The 15,684-nt window shown below is 33.5% G+C and overlaps 1 long non-coding RNA gene across 2 annotated transcripts in view; it reads left to right on the top strand.

Moving 5' to 3' along the window:
* The window catches only part of LOC109455449 (uncharacterized), a 103,251-nt gene that overhangs the window by 76,375 nt on the left and 11,192 nt on the right, over positions 1 to 15,684 (top strand). The window contains exons 4-5 of one of the 2 annotated variants that reach the window (XR_016021731.1): positions 8,901 to 8,959; positions 9,113 to 9,248. This is a non-coding gene — a long non-coding RNA (uncharacterized LOC109455449). Of the gene's footprint in view, positions 1 to 8,900; positions 9,249 to 15,684 lie in introns of both variants that reach the window. The other variant, XR_012491585.2, reaches the window with a different exon arrangement.

Below are 15,684 nucleotides of genomic sequence, written 5' to 3'. Positions count from 1 at the left end.
TTGGAGCATTATTGTTTCTCAAAATCTTCCCAGTGATTCCCGTCTGCATCCAGGGCTGAGAACCCTTAGTCTTTTTTTTTTTTAGCTTTGATCTGAAGAGAATTCTGTTTGCCAGCCTGGGATGGCCAGAATTGCTAGGATGAAGAGATGGTGGGTAAAGTCTACTTCACTCTCCCTGACTTCAAGTTGTACTACAGAGCAACAATAATCAAAACAGCATGGTATTGGCAGAAAAACAGATACACAGATCAATGGAATAGAATTGAAAATCCAAAATAAACCCACATAAATATGGACAGATAATTTTCAACAAAGGAGCCAAAAACATACAGTGGATAAAAGAAAGCCTTGCCAATAAATGGTGCTGGGAGAATTGGAAAGCCACGTGCAAAAGAATGAAACTAGACTTCTATATGTCACCATATACCAAAATTAACTCAAAATGGATCAAAGACCTAAACATAAGACCTGAAACAATCAACTGCATAGAAGAAAACATAGGTACTAAACTTAAGGACCTTGGGTTCAAAGAGGATTTTATGAATTTGACCTCAAAGCAAGGGAAGTAAAAGCTAAAATAAGTGAATGGGACTATGTCAAACTAAAAAGCTACTGCACAGCAAAAGAAACCATTGACAAAACAAAGTCAAGAAACCAAATGGGAAAGATATTTGCAAACAATGCCTCTGATAAGAGGCAAATATCCGAAATGTATAAGGAACTCATACAACTCAACAGCAACAACAACAAAAACACAATCTAATTAAAAAGTGGGCAGAGGACCTGAATAGACATTTCTCCAAAGAAGACATACACATGGGCAATTGACATACGAAAAGATGCTCAACATCACTAATCATCAGAGAAATGCAAATAAAACCACAATGAGATATCACCTCACACCTGTCAGATGGCTATCATCAACATGACTAATAACAAGTGTTGGAGCAGCTGTGGAGAAAAAGGAACCCTCGTACACTATCGGTGGGATGCAGACTGGTGCAGCTGCTCTGGAAGGCTGTGTGGAGGTTCCTCAAAAAAATTACGAATAGAATTAACATATGACCCAGCAATCCCTCTCCTGGGTATCTACCCCCAAAAATCTGAAAACATTTATTTGTAAAGATACATGTGCTCCACTGTTCATTGCAGCTTTATTTACAGTGGCCAAGACATGGAAACAACCAAAGTGTCCTTTAATAGATGATTGGATAAAGAAGATATAAACAATGGAATATTACTCTGCCATAAGAAAAGATGAAATAGTGCCATTTGTGCCAATATGGATGGATCTTGAGATTAATATGAAAAATAAAATAAATCAGACAGAAAAAGTTGAGAACCATATGACTTCACTGATATGTGGGATATAAACTGAAAGCAACAAAGGAACAAGACAAACAAATAAACAAACAAAAACTCATAGATGTAGACAATAGTTTACTGGTTACCAGAGGGTAAGGGGATGGGTGTGGTAGTTAAGGGTAAAAGGGATCAAATATATGATGATGGAAGGAGAACTGACTCTGGGTGGTGAACATACAATGTGATATATAGACAATATATTATAGAATTGTAAATGTGAAACCTATGTAATTTTACTAACCATTGTCACCCTAATAAATTTTAATAAAAAAGAAAAAAGCTACTTTACTCATTTTTTCATTCACAATGAAAACCTGTATTTTAAAATCCTAGAATACAGTGTTTGAAGGTCTAGGGGACACAAAGACAAAGAACACAAAGCCCCATATCTCAAAAAACTTAGTTTGTCATAAGGAGGAAAAGACAGAAGGAATATATCTTAAAAGATACAGAATAAAAAAGTAAAATCATACAGCCAAAACTTATATAATGTTATTAACCAATGTTACTCCAATAAACGTAGTTAAAAAACAAGGCCACACAATTCTATTTAGCCAAATATTAGAAAAATACTAGAAAATACTAGAAAAATAAAAATTTTTTAAATTATCCTAAAAAAGTCATTGGAGGTTTCTGTACATGGTCGAGTTATTTTTTGCAAGAAGGAAGTAGCTGGAAAGAATCAAGTTACGTAATTATTTTTATATTTTAGATCAAAGTTAAACGAAAGGCTAAAATGAGAATCCAGAGAATGGGGCAGATATTAGGAATATTGTGGAGGCAAAGCCCACACAGTATATAAACTGAAGATGTGTGGTGAAGAGGGTGGGAGGGGGAGTCCAATCCAACTCCAGAATTCAAGCCTGGGTTTCTACAATTATAATACTGCTACCCAAGAAATAAAGAACTGTGTGGAGAAAAGAGAGAGATGCTTTTGGACACATTGGATTTGAGGGGCTGGTTAGATGTCCAGCAGGTAACATGGATAAGAGATAATGATTTGGGGAAAAGCCTCACAGAGATTAAAGTAGGGAGAGACAACAGCTATATTAGAGAGAAGGTTAGAGATGTAAAAGAAAGAAAGCTGATTTTTAGGAAATAACTACCAGCATTCCAGGACAAAAAAAAGGATGAGGCCTCAGAAAAATTGTCAGAATTAAGAAAAGTCAAGGAAGCCAAGAGAAATAAGCTTTAAGATGGGTATTAAAGTAACAATCAAAAGGAAATTCAGAATTAATTTGGAGAAAAGGCCATGAGTTTGATTACTAAGTGTCCTCTTATCTTCACCAGAAACATTTGGATATAGGAAACCAAATGGCAAACAGTTCAGGAGTGAATGTCTGTGAACAGCAAGGCAATGAATATTGACTATTCTTTGAAGAAACAATCTTTAGAAGAAAAAGATGACCTTCTTTTGATGCTATATAATATAGGGCTATAATGTGTTTTTTAAATGATAGGAATAAATTTAACTGGTTCTCTGCAGAAGAATTTGTGAAAAGGAGGGACTATAGATGAAAAGAAAAAAGTAGAAGGAAAAGTTAGCTAGCTGACTAAAAATGATTTGATAACCATGATCTCACTACACCTGTTCCTCAGGAGAAATCAACTAGTATGGCTTGATTAATATTGAACCTCAATTGTACTGACAATTAATAGTAGGATAATGATAAGGCTGGTACTATGGGTACTTTATTTGAATATTGTTAAAGGGTAATGAAAAAAAGCAAAATTAAATATTCTGTGCATTTTAAATATAAATTTATATTTATGAACACATTATCAAGCAGAATGCAAAAAGTAAATTTATATTGTGAATATTAAAAATCATTTTCACATTAATTATTCAGATTCAATTAATAAAAATAAAGTATTATTGAAATAAATAAAATATGAGAAAAATGAAGAAAATAACACAAGACAAATTGAAAGCAAAATAATTTCTTTGGTTTTATAAATTAATGCATTTTTTGGTAATATTTCTAACTGCTCGATCAGCTCCTTCCACATCTACATGGGGGAAATGCTGCAGAGCAAGTTAAAAAACTATTTCTACACACCTTACTCTTTTTGATTCTTCTTCAGATAATTCTACTTTTTGTCTGATAGTTTTAAGGTCTATTTAATTACCTTTTCTTCTTTTTGGGAACTGCAGGGTTTAAATTAAATTAGAGCTGTGGTTTCTATTTCTCTTTTGTTTAGACATTTCCAGTTTGTCTTTACCATCTTTAATTTTATTTTGTGTCCTTGGAGGTTCCTACAGGGCTACCTCTTTCTTCCTTTCAATACCGTCTTATTTACGTGCCACCAGAGGAGGATTATTCCACTAATACAAGTTCGCAGCACCACAGCGTGCTTACGTACCTCGTTAGGCAGCAATGTCTTTACAGTTGCAGATCTTTGTCTTTTTGTGTATAAATTGAACAATTAAATCATTGATTTTAGTCTTATGGTGTAAAAAATAAAACAATATTATACAAAGTTACCAGGACCTTGAGACTTCAAATTGGTGTTTTATATAGTTGAATGCTGAAATACCAGAAACCGGTACTGAAGTCACTAAATTGCACTACTAACAATATCATAGCTCTTATGCCTTAAAATAATAGCATTCATATCAGGTGGACTTTTCTAAGTGAGGCATTGTATGTACAAAGGTTCATATTTACATAATGCTTTCTAATATTCTGTAATTTTATTACTATGATCCTATTGTAAAGTAATAAAATTGCTAAAGTGATAAAGTTGGCTATTAGAGGAAACAATTCTCTTGCATTTTAGTTGTGCATTCTTTACGTTAGACTGAGATGTCAGATGGCCACAGGAAAGCATACTGATATTTTAATAATTGTGTTTTTATTTTTTGAATTGTTTGAGATTTTTAACAATTATCATTTAATATAAAATATTATGTTTATTTGGAGAAAATTATTTGTTAAATTATTTTGTATTTGTAACATTTACATTTAAGATATGTGACAGTAAAAGATATACATGTGAAAGCAATTCTATTTCAAGAGTCCCAGTTTTAATAATTAAATATCATGCTTTGGTTGGGGAAAACTACAAAAAAATTAAGATTGCCTATTGTAAGTTAATTTTCAGTGTTTTAAATTTAGTTTATTTTCTGTTTCTAATTTTATTTGTTTTCTGACATTATTTATCTATCTATCCACTGATCATCTAGCTATCTTCCTATCTATCTATCTATCTATCTATCTATCTATCTATCTATCTATCTATCTATCTATCTCACCCACACATATTCACACACATATACATAGGTGTACTGACTTTACCCTGCTGTTTGAAAGTTTTGCCCTATCTAGAATAACCTAGTTTTTCCTTCCCACATTTATAAATCTCATCCATTCTTCAAGATGTTGTACAAATCCTACCTGTTCTCTAAATCTCCTCTGATGACCAGTGTGAAATCTTCTCTCCTTTCTTTGAATATCTGTTGTCTTTAATATTTGTATCGTTAACTTATTAAATATACACTTCCTCCTCATAATTCTTGGAATATTATGCTGCTTATTTTTTTAAATTTAACTTTTATATACAACCAACTAATTATTAAGAACAGAGTGCTTCCTGAATAAATCTTAATCAGTTTATGTCTAATTGTCTTTTGTAGAATCTAGCAAGAAAAACATAAACAAGCAATAAAATCTACACTGCCATATCTTACATTTTATATGGGAAAGCGATAAGACTTCAAATAAATATATTTATGATGAATATGTTGAGTATATACTCCTAATTCTCCCATGTGACATGTATCTCTGTGTGTGTATATATCTATATATACATACACATATATATACACATATATGTATAGAGAGACTAATAACAGTGAAATATAACAACTTAATTCTGATTAGCCTGTTACAACTTTTCAAAATTTGTTCTGTTGTATTGTCTCGTGACTGATAATAACATGGGAAATTGATGAGTGCCATTATAGTCCACATTTGTTTAAAAGGAAACTCGTATTCAGAGGCTTTAATTTGACCATAAATATTTGATCATTATTACTTAATTGGTTGGGGGTGTACCACAATTAGAGTCTAGGATTCTTTTAAACCAGTGCCACTCAAAATATCTGTACTGAAAGACCAGTTTCCCACCCATCCCCACTCTGTCATTAACCAGTATTTTTTAATAATATAAATGAATTGCTAGAAAAATGAATGAAAAAGTTATACAGAAAATAAATCCAAATTTTTAATTATTAGATTCAACATTCAATCAGATGACTTTAGCAAATAGCTCTAAGAGTTCTGAATGATTATCCTTAATATGCTTATGGTTTTGGACGGATAATAAATAGCACATGGGCCAGCTCCACTCTCTGGACCTGTGTCAACCATGACATATCCGTTCTAAAAGAATCATTCTCATGCAGAACATCAGCCATCCAAGTGGCCATGTTTACTCACAAGTGATCTCTGCCTTCTACCATTTACAACTGATTGGACTGGGACCAAAGGATAGGCTGGCCGGCAATGTAAGAACTGTGGCCAAGCTTCAAAAGATGAGCTGAGCCCATTTTTTTTTTTTTTTTTTTTTTTTGTCTCTGGATTTAGATTGAATAAGTGCATAAAGAATTTTCTATGATATCCCAAGGTTTTATACATGCTTAAAATATGAGCTAGTGGAAACTCTGATTAAGCTGTGGAAATTGGATTGGGGCTGGGGAAAAAGAGGAAGATGTGAAACATAGTTGAGTCATATTATAGTGGATAACTAAAGGTTCAAAAACTGCTGATGCTGAGACATAAAAAGCTGCCACGCTCTAGAATTACCCTCCGACTCCAATATCCCTTAGCCCCAGGTGTGAAACTGCATTTTCTTTGAATGTCCTAAGCTATATAGGACATACTTCTTTCAATGTGCATATATATTTAGTTGGCATAAATGGGTCTCTGAATTATTCAAGAAACTTAGTTTATCTAATACACAGTCCAAGGCTTTTCCCATTATACCAAATAAGCTTATTTCAGAAACAGTAAGTGCCATATTTGAATGACATGTTGTTAGTATCCACCTCTCCAGTTGACTTTCAGTCTGCAAAGATTGTAAGCCAAACAGGATTGTTCTGGTGGAATGGTTTGTTACCAAATACCTCCCTTCTACCTCCCTGCATATCTACTTTTCTACTGCTTTGTTTTCAACATACTCCCCCCCAAAATTGATTACAACATTTTCTGTAGTTAGTTATAGTCTGATTTTGCTCAAGATCCCTTAACATCTGTACCCAGTTATCTCATGTATCAAATGAGCCTCCACATTTCACTTGCCCTCTGTATGTCCTTTGATTTGCAGAGTTCTTTAGACCCAGACCACTGTCTGATGGACCACATATGTGCTTTTAGTTTGTACTAACTCAGACGCATATCATGTGTTAGTGGTTTCTGGAATCACCCCAGAAATCAAAGGTGCAGGTTTGAGATTGTGTGCAGTGATTCTCAAAACATGTTTTATGGCACAGATGCTTGTTTGTTTGTTTGTTTGTTTTAAAGGAATTGTTTAAGATTATTTTTAACTCCTTAGCTATTTTAAAATAGCATACTTGCCATGTAGTGAAGAAGTAGCTCTTAGTATAAAAAATGGAAACATAACTTTTATATGATTCTCCAGTAAATTCTAAATTTTAAATTTACTGCTAGATGAAATGGTTTACGTCAGAAGTTGACAATATGAGGTATTAGATTAAAACAAGCTCCATGTAATCTCATTGAGCCAGTAGGTCACAGAAATAAGAGAAAATGTGTTTGAATCACAGGACAGAAGGGATGTTCGATGGATCTATGAAATACTTTACGTTGTAGTATCAGCTGATTGATAGCAGTGATTCTCAGAAGGGTTCCAATATTATGCCATTTAAAAGCTGGAGATTAGTGCAACCATCGTGAACAGCACAGGGACATTCTGGCAAAGAAAAAGGGTCAGGGCTGGCAAATGTGGCAGGTGTCAAAATAAAAGGCTAGGCTCTGTGCCTGGGGACCCATCTGTCAGATATAAGTATGATGAGGCAATTAATGTATTTATTTATATTGCTCATGACAAACCATGTATTCCATAAAAAGGCTCAATTTAAACATTCTCCACTGTTCTCTAGAAATTAGAATTAATATAAAAATAAAATTCAAGATTAAAAAAACAACAACCAAGGTTTAACAATTAAATGGGTTGCTTACATAAATAAAGCTTTGATAAATTATAGCAGCCTATGAAAAATTAAAAACTATTAAATATAGCATCTTGACAATATAGTGATTATATTAAGGACTTATAAAATCAATGTTTATATCGCAAGATAATTTGGGTAGCATTCCTTGTAAGTTCTGCATGCTAAAAATAAAATGAAGCCCAGAAAAATTATGAGAAAATAGAAATTTAAGAATCCAAGATGTGTGTCTTGCATTTTCCTTAAATGTTTTGTTCACAACCTTGTCATTATTAGAGCTTTCATTTTCACTTTGTGATGAATCCTGACTCCTCTTTATTTATTATTTATTCCGCTTTCTCACCACTTCTGCTTTACAATCTGTTTAAAATAGAGTATGTTTAGGCTTAATATTCATTGGTGCTATCTTTTTTAAGTACAAGATGAATTATCATAAAATTTTAAAAGTCATATTATTTTACTAGTCAATAATAATCTAACCCAGAATTACAAGAGTCATGAGATTTACTACAGTCCAAAGTTTTATGTTAAAACTAACCACCTCCAATATTTTTCTCTGAATAAAATAAAGTTAAAGCTCTTAATTATCATGTTTTAATAAGTGCAACTCACACATTATGGTAATATCAAAATTTGAAGAGAAACAACATGAAAGTCTATAGTGTAATATGCTATACAGAGAGAAATTTCAAGTTCTTAATTATAGGGGGGAAATGCCAATATGACTATGTTATTGCCAAGTTGCACATTCTGTCTGCTAAGCGATGAAATTTCACAAGTAAAGCCATTGGAAGAGTAAAGTGGATCATTTATTTGGCTTTGGAAAGAACAGAGGTATTATACTAAATAGACATATTCTTTTTGTTGAAATAGCATTTATGCCATCATTACATTTATTAGAAGGATATTGTTTAAATTTTACATAAATAATTTTTCTCCCTAGAATTTCCTTCCAGCCTCTGCCATTATTATAGTCTTAAACTATCTTCTATTGGTCATATGAAACTTGGCTTTCTATAGTACAATAGCAATGTCCTATTTTGATGGTCTGATACATGATTTACAAATTAAGTTTGAAGTTTATTTATAATTAACCACTATTTAAATCAAATTCACTAATGGCTTCATTTCCTTAATAAGAGTTCAATGTTGTTCCTCTTGCCAGTTGTATTTCATTTGAACCTCAATCTTCTAAATTAGCTCTGTTTTCTATCTATTTATTTTCATTTGCGTGGATGCACTTGAAAATGCATCAGATAAAAAATAATTCCTTATTCATCATTCTGTACAACTCTTCAAAACTCTAGGATATGCTACATAATAAAACTAATAATTTCAACAGAAAAATCAAGATGTCACTGAATTTTGTCATGGAGCCACAAGAATAACACATCAAAGAAGGTAAGAGTTTTATTTTACTTGTTTACAATGCAAATTATTTTAAGTTAGCTCTTTTGTAGCCTATAGTCTGTCTTTACATGGGACGAAAATATACCATGGGCTTATTTTATAAAAATAAAAATCAACTTATGGTTTACTTTTATTTTTCTACAGAAGTATATGAGAAAATTTTGGCTTGGTATCCACTCACTTCAATTCTCTCATTTTAAGGAATTATGAAAATTCTGATGATTTTTAAAACTCTCATTTGTTGTGGCATATACAAACATGCATTGATCCATCACCACAGGTATGCTTTCATAAATTTCCTCTTACCAATCAGATATAAATTCATATCAATTTGCAAAATTGTTTTCTTTATTTTTTAAAGTTTAGCACATATATGATTATTTGGGAAAAAATAGATTTTCTCATTTGTCCTTCTTTCAATTCATGATGATGGTAAATGGTACCCATGAGTATCTTAATTATTTTAGAAAGTGATGAAAATTCTTAGTATATAATTTGTTATGTGAAGAAAGTACCCAAGTACAATTTTATTTCATGTTGTGAAAAAAAAATGCTATCACTTTCAAAAGTTCTATCGTTTCTAAATCTTTGAGATGTGTTCCCATCAAATATGAAATCATTTTTTGCATCAGCATAAAATAGTGTTGAATTTCACCTCTCAAGGCATCATCTGTACCTCATCTCCGACCCTTTATATTTGTGTTTCCTATTGTTCTTGTTTTTTTTTTCTTTAATGATCAATCATTCATACAACATAAGGTAAGTACTATAATTATCCTCATTTGGAGATGAGGATTTTCTGGCACTTAGCAGTTAAATAATTCTTAAAATGTGAACCCACCTTATTTTAGTAATTAGACATCTATTCATCTAGTTACTTGCTCAAACAAGGAATGTCAAAATGTTCAAGAATTAAAGAGTAGAAGTGTTCAAGTTAGGCTATAAGGTAAGGAAAAATAAAACAAACTATGAAAAGGATAAAAGCGGCAAACAGTATGAAACAGCAAAGGAATTTGTTGGGGGCCAAGTATAAGGATTTTAAGATGTAAAGTGGCAATCAAATATGAATAAGAAGTAACACTAGCAAAAATTGTGAAAGCTTAAGATAAGAACAGAAAGGGAAGAATAATGGAAAGGTTGACTGAGGAAGCACACAGATTTTCTTGGGCTCTAACATCTGTTTATTGATAATTCTGAGAGAATAGTCCCTGTATTAGTTTCCAAAATAGAATTAAAAAGAGTCTGCATTTCCGGGATTAAAGATTTCATGGTTTTTGTGATTTGTCAGGGGAATCATTTATGATGTCAGAAGGAATTATTATGCAATGGCTAAGAGGATGGCCTTTGTAGATAACCAGAAACTCAAGTTCTGGTTCTCAAATTTCGTATTGTGTTTCTGGTCTTGACAGTCATGTGCCAGAGCCACCTCCTACTGGCTCACAATAGTTTATAATGTGTGTGTCTTCCCAACATCATGTACAGTGACTTCACACTGGAAGTCTGAAATAAGCCAAGTTGAGATTATTTACACCCCCCAAATTGGCAAGTGGTATAAATCAGTGCTTAGTCTCCCATGAAGCAGCTTACCAGCACACCACTGGACCATGGGCAAATTCCCTAATCTCTCTGAAAAGAAAAAAAAAAAAAATAGATATGACAGGTCCTCATAGGATTCTGCAGATTTTTCAATGGATGATGTATTTCATAGGATGCCCACTACGCAGTAAACATCAATAATGGTAGCACTTTAGTAATTTAATCCAGTGTATTACACAGAACATTGAACAATTCTGTTTTTCTAACATACTAGAAAGCACTTCAGTTGGTTCATCAAAATTCCAAGAGAGGAGGATTTGTAAACATTATTTTACTGACTTTACAGATGAAATGGTTTCTCCTATATATTATTAGATTTTTGTAAAGAAGATGAACAATTACTAACACTTATATTGTAAATTTCTTCTGTATGATTAGTTTAGAAAAATTCTGTTTTCTAAAGTGATTCATATGTAGAAGCTCAAAGGTATCTCTTGGGGGTTTAACCCACCACACCCTAAACTAGTTTAAACCCATAGCTTCAGTTCTTTAAAACTTCTCGGTAAGGTAATAGAAGGCTTGACCCCAGTTTTTGGAAAGCTTGAACAGAAAATTATGAGCCAGAGGCCATTATAACTATCAAGATGACAAGCATGCTGTATACCTTGAAACTTCAAAGGTAGGCACTGCGGGAAATAGGAATTTAAGAAAAGATTAAACAGTCTAGAGGTAACTCTGCTTAGTTGTATAGCTAACAACTCTCACATCTAGGTAGTTTTAATGTAGATTATTTATTCTTAAAATCCTTATTTCATTTTTCTGTCCTTGGAATATAATTCTGTATATTTTAAAGTAAGTTATATGTGTACAATTTCTCTATAGCTCACAAAGTTTGAAGATGTTTTATTGTTAAAAATATTTTTAAATTTATTTAAGTAGTTTTGTGGTAGGAAAAGAAACTATTGAAGTTGAATTGAATTGTAATGTCCTTCGTTACATCAAAGGCTTTGTGGTAGATTGTTTACAAAGACAAATAAAATAATTCTTCCCATTTCCTACGCATACACCTTTGCAATATGCCTGCTGTTTCTCTCATCAAGAGCTAAAGTTTCTCTACCCCTTCGATCTGGGCTTTGCCAAGTTTCCGTCAGTTGGACACTAGCAAACATGACGAAAGCAGAGGTTTGACAAGCACTTGCACATTAGGCCTTGCTATATTGCTGCCCTGAGACCACCGTGTGAAAAAGTTTGAGCTAGCTTCCTGGAGAATGAGAGACCACATGGGGTGGAGATGAGCCATACCAGTCGAGGCCCCTGGACCAACCAATCTGCCAAACATCAGGCAGAGTGAGGCCAATTGAAACGACTTAGTCTCAGAGGACCTATCTGCTAACTGGACAACTGACTTACCATCCCACAGAATCATAAGCAAAGAAAGAATAATTGTTTTAAGCCAGAGGTCAGAATTGAATAGTTGCAACAGAAACCATATGGTCTACAAAGCCAAATATTTACTCTCTTCCTCTTTACAGAAAAAGTTTTCTGATCCCTGTTTTAAGCCACTGAGTTCTGGGGTGGTTTATTATGTAGCAAGAGAAAAATGGCTCTTATTTTAAAAAAGGGACTTATTGTCAAAAGACTTATTTTCAAAAATGGAATGTGCCTCATTTCTTTTTTTTAAATATTTTTATTAAAATATAGCTAACATACAATATTATATTAGTTTCAGGTGTACAACATAGTTATTCAACAATACCCACTTAGCAATATACAGATTTATTACCACATTATTGATTATATTCTCTATGCTAAAGATGTGACCACCATAAGTCCAACAACCATTTGACACTATACCATGCTAAGTCTTGTGCTCATGAAAAAAATAGGGACCTTGGGCAAATTCTTGAATTTTTCTTTAGGGTCAATAATTTCTTTTATGGCAAAAGCAATACTGTTCAGTTTGCATTTCTAAAGTATAGTTATGAAGACTGCTAGCTATCAACAAATATCTGTTCTTCCCTTTTTCCATAGTAATGTAATTGGAGCTGGACATGTCACTACTCAGTCAGAGATTACACTTAAGTGCCCCATTCTCTGCTACATGTGACCATAGGACTAGGCTTTCACTTCTGGACAATGAATGGAAGTGATGTATGCATTGCTTGGGCTTTCTCCATGCTCTCATTCCCTTTCTCTGGAACCTATGCAACCTGGTTTACCATGCAGACAGGCAGAATGCTCTAGAGAATGGAGGAATACACAATGAAAGAAACCTTAGTCACTTAAAAACCATGTGGAGCAGAGTCACTCCTCAACTTGGACCACTTATCTTAGATTATTAACATGAGACAGAAATAAACTTAAATCTTCCTTAAGCCACTAAATTATCATTGGCTATCTTTTATGCAGCAAGCTATTTTTATCCAAACTAATTCAATAGTTTTGTGCAATATACTTTGGCACCTAAAATGATATAGTTTGTAGAACGTTGGATCTTGGGTCAAAAATTCTAGGGTACTTTGAAAAATTTTGCCCCAATTTTCTGAATTGGCCAGAGGCTAGTCACTTATAATAATTGTGATTTTGTTTATCTAGATAAAAATATGCAACTCCAGATGGGCTATACAGGAATTTTGAAAACTGACCTTCCTAATTCCTACTTCTGCTAAGTAAGCGTGTTCCAATAACTGGTGATTGACCTAGGCATGTGTCATATTACTCCCAAGAAATGTTTATATACCAACATAGTGCCTTAGGTAATATAATGGGAAATAATCAAGGTGAGTTTTTGGCACTTGTGCAGCTAGGGATCGTTTTCCCTTGAAAACAGACACACACATATACTCCTATTTGAGACAATTGGAAGAAAATTTGGGGAAAGGATTTCAGTTACACACTGAATATATACTCAATGATGGCAAGCAATGTGTCTGAAATTGTAGTGTGTATGAGGGGAACTTGTTAAACTTGCAAATTTGAGTTTTCTGTCTGTCTCTCCTCATACTCCCAGAGATTATGTTTCCATAAGACTAGTGTGGCCACCTATAACCTCCACATTTAAATATCACCCTAAGTAATTCTAATATGGGGGGTCTATGACTTTCTTTGAGAAACCACAGCCACAGCAGAAATTAAATTCAGACATTAAGGCTCACTTCCTGGAAGAGAAGAAATCTAGACGTGGCAGATAAATTCTGGAGAAAAAGAGTTAAATCAAGGTTTCCAGAAGAAAGCCTACTAGATTTTAAAATATTCTTTTATGAATGATTTTGTTGAAAAACTAATAAGGAAAAATTACCAAATACAACAACAAAAGTTGAATTGGACCATTTTGCATGTGAACTTCCTACTCAGCACCCAGTGTGCAGTTTAAAAGGAATCTTGTTTGGAAGTTATGTTAGGTATCTCTGCCACGTAATTTCATCACACTCCATAATTTCTGGATCAGAGCAAGTAGCATGTTGAGTTTGGTTATCTAATTGCATGTCTTCTCTGCTGGACTAAGTGCTCTGTAAGGAAAGAAGAGTTATCTCTCTTGCTCACCAGAGTATCCCCAAAGCTTATCAGGATGCCAGGAATATGCCAAGTGCTTAACTAATATTTATTGAGGAATAAATCTCTGAATAGAAAATAGCTGGTTGAGTTTACATAGAAAATGGACATGAATAGTAATGAGACCAAGTGGAAATTGTCTAAAGGATGTGCTTATATCAAACAGATCATGACTTAAGTAGTATAGACCCAACAGAGGTATATTCAGAAAACAATGTTGGGCTATGTCCCATGAGTGCGTTCTAGTTGGGAGGATGGAGTAGGATCAAGGATTGGAGATAAAAACTCTTATTAAGACCAATTGCCCTGCAAGGACTATACATAACTTTGGAGAAGGGACCTGGAACCACTTTGATTTTCTGTTCTGTTATTCTTCTATAATTACTGTGGTTATTCTTCTATGTTACTAACTGTTCTTTTGGATAACACTGAGGATGGTGTGCTTGTGAGGAATGGAATTAATAATGTTTAGATTTCCCAGCTATCGGATAAGTGACCATTTCAGATATTGAAATCCACATTTGAACAAATAAAAGCACAACTGGAATGTGAAATCTAAAAGAGTCAAACTCATAGAAACAAAATAAGACAGTGGTTGTAAGATGTTGAGTGGTGGAGTAAATGGGGAGATTTTGGTCGAAGTGTACAAACTTCAAGTTACAAGTTGAATAAGTTCTGGGGATCTAATGTATAGCATGGTGACTGTAGTTTGTAATACAGACTTGTATACTTGAAATTTGCTAATAGAGTAGATCTTAAGTGTTCTAACTACAAAATATAAACAGTAGCTACGAGTACGATGATAGATGTGTTAATTAGCTTGATTGTGGTAATCACGTCACAGTGTACATGTACAGTCCACCCTCTGTATCTAGGATTTCCCATCCGCAGATTCAACCAAGTGCAGATGGAAAATATGTGGAAAAAAAAATCCAAGAATGTTCCAAAAAGCAAAACGTGAATTTACCATGCACAATATACTACACTGAATCCTCAAAAACGAAGTGACGTGTAGGCACACCCCGCTGTAGCCTATATGCAAATAAATATAGGTTATATGTAAATAACATGCCATTTTATATAAGGGACTTGAGCATCCTTGGATTTTGGCACCAGTGAGTGGTCCTCGAACCAATCTTCCAGATACCAAGGCATGACTGTATCAAACAATATATTGTACACCTTAGATATATGTAATTTTTATTTGTCAATTATACTTCAATAAACTGGGGGGCAAAAAGCACAACTAACTTAAAATATAATCCATATCTTCAGATTAGGTTTCTAACAGAATCGTTTAAAATTTAATTGAAAGATATAATTTTCGTGCTTTAAAATGCAGGTGTTAGGGTTTTGCGTATTCATACTGTGAAAGAAGTAAAAATGAAGGACACTAATACATCAAAGGAGAAAATGGAAAACACTTGTGAAAAAGGTATAAATGAAGAGCCAGTCCTACCAAGCAGTTAGCCAGAGGTTAAGTGAACTGGGAAAAGTCACTTAACCTCTTCTCTACCTGGATCTCATTAGTAAAATTAGGAGGCAGGATGAAATAATTTATAAGATTGCTGTTAGCTTTAAATTTTTTATGAGTTCAGAGCCTTTAAAAACATGGTGTATTCAGCAAA

This window comes from Rhinolophus sinicus, chromosome 7 (genome assembly GCF_057876585.1).
Source record: "Rhinolophus sinicus isolate RSI-liver-muscle chromosome 7, RSI-T2T, whole genome shotgun sequence".
Classification (NCBI taxonomy): Eukaryota; Metazoa; Chordata; class Mammalia; order Chiroptera; family Rhinolophidae; genus Rhinolophus; species Rhinolophus sinicus.
Note: the sequence above shows the minus strand (reverse complement) of the source record. Positions and strands in the feature narration are given on the sequence as shown.